This window comes from Pediculus humanus, genomic scaffold (genome assembly GCF_000006295.1).
Source record: "Pediculus humanus corporis 1103172108294 genomic scaffold, whole genome shotgun sequence".
Lineage (NCBI taxonomy): Eukaryota > Metazoa > Arthropoda > Insecta > Psocodea > Pediculidae > Pediculus > Pediculus humanus.
The window spans coordinates 394,398-399,445 of record NW_002987863.1 but is presented as its reverse complement, the minus strand read 5'-3'; positions in this window follow the sequence as shown (position 1 = coordinate 399,445).

The window sequence follows — 5,048 nt, the reverse complement described above, 5'->3', positions numbered from 1 at the left end:
TTTTATTTTTTTTAAATTATTATTATTATTATTATTATTATTATTATTATAATAATGGTAGTTTTTTTTTATTTTGGAACGTTTTTTTTTAAATGGGGGGTGGGAAGGTTTCCTTTTTAATTTTTTTTTTTTTTCCCGTAAATTTTTTACGTTTAAAAAAAAAACCCGTTTGTTTAGGTCTTTACCGGGGTTTAAGGGGTTAAAGGGGTAAAAAGGGAAAGGGGGGCAAAAAAGGGGAAAAAAGGGGAAGAAGGAGAATTTTTTCCCACCCGAAAGAAAACAAAACAAAAAATGGAAATAATAAGATTTAAAAAAAAAAAAATTTTTTTTTTTTGGGGGGGGGGGGGGGGGGGGGGGGGCGGATAAGATTTATATTAAAAATTTTTTTTTTTTTTCCTTCCCGGGAAAAAAAAAAAAAAAAAAAAATGATGATGATGATGCCTCGCTGGAAATTATTACTTTTCCCTTTTTCTTTTTAAAATGACATATTTATTACGTTTTTTTTTTTTTTTTTTTTTTTTTTTAAATTACGGCCGGTTATTTGAATCGCGTTAATTTTATTATTATTATTATTATTATTATTATTATTATTATTATTATTATTATTATTATTATTATTTATAATGGCTTTTTATCGGTATGAAAAAAAAGAAGAAGAAAAACGTAATTAATTTTTTTCTCTCTTTTTTTCTTTCTTTTTTTTTCGTTAATAAACGAGTTTTTTTTTTTTTTTACATACGATAATGATGATAAATACGATAATAATAAAAATAAATGTTATTAACAAATACCTTATTATTATTATTATTATTATTATTTTATTATTATTATAAATAAAAAAATTATAAACCGAAAAAAAAAAAAAAAATTTATTTTACGAGCTCGTACTAATAAGTATCTGTGTCTTATAAAAAAAAAAGATTTTTCGCAATTTTTAACAAAAATTTAAATTTCTCAACGATAATAATAATAATAATAATAATAATAATAATAATAATAATAATAATAATAAGTGGGACGGCCCACATTCTTCGGAAAATATTATAAGTAGCACCACCGAAATTCGAGTATTTGTCCCTAAGGAATCGGGTAGAAACCTGGGATAAATACTTAAAAACCCCGACAAATAAGAGCCTTGTCGTGTTTAATGGTGGACAATAATAATAATAATAATAATAAACAAAGACCGTGTAAAAAGAAAAAAGGAAAGAAAATTTTCGCAACGATTATTAAAATTACAAAATAAATAAATATAAATTCGTATAGGAACGAGTACACTCCCTCCGCCCTCCCCCCCCCCAAATTTCCAAACGAGTTTTCCACCATTTTTTTTTCTTTTTTCCCCGAAAATGGAAAATGAGGTACAATGTCATAAAATTTATATGATACAATCGTTATTCGGTTACCAAAACCAAAAAAAAATTATTATTATTATTTAATTTTTTTTTTTTCTTACCTTGAAAAACGGCTGAAAAAATGACCAATAAAATTATTCCTGATTTGATAAACATGGCACTCTTTTTTTTTTTTTAAATTAAATAAATAAATATAAATAAATAAATTAATAAATAAATTAATTAATAAAATTATTATTATTATCGGTTTTAAATAAAAATCAGTCACGATAAAATTTAATAAAATGAAAATCACGTTTCAAATAATTTTAACTGTTTTAATTTTCATATCTGCGTGGTAGGCAAACGAAACGAAACGAAATGAAAAAAAAAAAAAAAAAAATTTAATTAACTGGTCTTATTTTTATTTCCGGTCATTTCCTGTTTGTCATTGATTGAATTTTAGTTGGTTGTTGTTGGTTGTTTTAAAATTAAAACGAGCCGATATATAATATATTTTTAAAAAATTAATTTAATGTAACGGTAACGATTTTTTGGTTGTTTTTGTTTGTTTTTACTAATTAAAACAAACGCGACGACGAATAACAAAATTAATTATTTTTAATTTATTAAAAAACAAACAAACAAACAAACAAACAAATTCGAACGTTATCGATAAATATCGAAAAGATAAACAATAACAACAACAACAACAACAACAAACGAAAAAATAAAAAATTTTTTTTGACATACGTCAAATAAATAAATAAATAAATTACCCAAAAATTAATAATAATAATAATAATAATAATTTTAAAAAAAATTAAATAATAAACCGGAAATAAAAATAAATAAATAAATAAATAAAAACGCGCGAAAAATAAAATTAAATTCAAAAAAAAATTAATAAATTATTTTACACGAGTACAAATAAATAAAAAAACTTTTTGTTAGGTTCGTTTTTTTTTTTTTTTTTTTTTTAGGTACGACGAATTATTTTAATAATTTAAATAAACCGATCGGTTGTTAACTGTTCGAATTTTAAAACCAGACTAAAATGCATCGGTTAATGTTGCAGATAATGTGAAATGTGAAAACTCGAGATCGTGGCACCAAACTGGCACCAAACTCGTACAAACTCTTTTTACAAGGAGCCCTCGAACAACCAAACAACCAACCAACCAACCAACCAACAAGCCTACCTATGTTTTTTTTAATTCGAGTATTTCTTCTTTGTGTTTAGCACCGGAATATATATAAAAAAAAAAAAAAAAATCAGGTATTCCGCCATGTTTCGCAAGCAGTAAAAAAAAAAGTTTTTATTTTCTAATTCGTTTACATCGCAGGACGATGCTCTAAGAAGATTATTCACAAAAAAAAAAAAAACTTTTTTTTTTTTTTTTATGGATTCCTTTTTTTTTTTTTTTTTTTAATTTAATGTAAAACATTAACAAATTTATATTACTCGCATAAATTTGTTGTTGTTGTTGTTGTTTTTAAACAAATTACGAATTCGTAAAAAAAAAAAAAAAAAGAAAATCGATTGGAAAAACCATAACCGAAAAAAATAAATAAAAATTTATCGCCATTTTTTTTTTTTTAAACTTTTTTTTTTTTTTTAGTGCCTCGCTTCCGTATATTTAACGACGAATATTTATTATTATTATTATTATTATTATTATTTTATTGTTATTATGATGTTTTTTGCAATAAATGTCATTGATGACCCAATTTTAATTATTTAAATATATATATTCATTCGTTTATTAACGTAAAGTTTTTATTTTATTAAAAAAAAAAAGGTTAATTATTTTTTAACCCTCCACCCCCACCCCACGCCCCCGCCCCGCGTCAAACCGTGGGAAATTGTTCAAAAATTTCGTAAAGCGAAAATTAAATTTATTTAAACAAAAAACGACAAAAACAACAACAAATTGTAAAATAATTAATTATTAAATTAAATTTTTACAAAAAATTCTAATTTTTTTTTTAATTATTGTCTGACGTTAAATTAACTGGTATAAGAAGCCAGTGATAATCTCAATAAATTTTATTTAATTTATATTTACAAGGAGAGAGAGAGAGAGAGAGAGAGAGAGAGAGAGAGAGAGAGAGAGAGAGAGAGAAAGAGAGAAAGAGAGAGAGAGAAATGTTTTACCTGTAATTAAATTAATTTAATTTACTTTTTTTTTTTTTATTACACGTTTTAAAAAAAAAGGCGAAAAAAAATAATTTTACAAGCTCCCCCTTCCCTCCCCTCTCTCCCCACTATTTTCCTTTTTTTTACTACCAACAGGTACATCGCTATATAATCCACGGGGGAAAACAAATATTGGTAGGATGATGATGATGATGATGATGATGATGATGATGATGATGATGATGATGATGATGATAACCATTTCGAACCCGATTAATTTTCACGTACATTCACACTTTATTGATTTTTTTTTGGGGGGGGAGGGGGGGAGTTGAAAAATCAATAATAAAACGAAATTTAATTATAAAAATGAAAGAGTACGAGTTTTATTTTTTTTTTTTTTTTACAAATCGAAATTAAAACTCCGGGCTTTAAATAGACCGCGTGTGCACCGCAAAAGCAAAAAAAATTTTTCTTTTTTTTTTTTTTTTTAATGGCACCGATTTTATTTTATAATTATTATTATCATTTTTTTAACAAGCGGTTTTTTTTTTATTTTTATAGGACATAAAAATAACGGATATTTTTTTTTTTTTTTTTTTTCCCTTTGAAACAGTTGAGCCATCACCTTTAAAAGTCAACATGTAACAAAGAAAAATTCGCGTTGGTTCATTCGTTGGTTTTTTTTTTTTTTTATTCTTGTTTGCCGGTCTGGTAACAAAACAAAACAAAAAAAACGTATTTGTGTGCGTGTGCGTGCGTGTACGCGTGTAAAATAAAAGAAATGATCGTAATAATAAAAAAAAAAATTTTTTTTTTTAGGGATGTCGTGCGTGTGTGTGTGTCGTAGAAGAAACGAAAGAAAAAAAAATACGTCGGTTAGAAAACTTTTATTTATTTATTTATGGACACGTGACGAATAACGGTTAAAATCGTCTGTCTGTTTATGTTTATATTCATTCCCGTGATCTCGAATTTTTTTGTTTGTTAAAGTAACCACGACGAGGAGGATGTTTCTTCTGCATTTAAAAAAATAATATTATTATCGTTTAAATAACGCGAAAAATTTTTCGATTTGCAAAATATTAAAAGTCATTAAAAACCTTGAATATGGAAGTTTCAAGTTTCCAATAAAGACACCCAACATTAAACTAACAAACACTAACTTTTTTTTTTTTTTTTTTTTTTTTTTTTTGTTCAAGGATAGTCAGTAACTAAGATGTCAGAGAGACCATTTTGTTCGTTTTGTTCATTAGAATTTTTTTAATCATTCACAAAAAAAGATTTTATTAAAAAATCCGAGTCAGAAGAAGTGATCACAATAAATAACGTGTAAATGTAGGACGACGACGACGACTACAACTGACTACGTTCAGAAAAAAAATTATCGCGTCGTGCAATTAGTCAGTGACATTTTACATTTCTCGACCTATGAAAATTGTTTCGAATCCTTTTGAAAAACAAATAATAATAATAATAATAGAAAAAGTCGGGGAACCCTCCCTCCCTCCCCCCTCCCCCGTTTAAGACAAATTCGTTCGATGCCATAAACCGTATCTTTGTTACCTTATGAA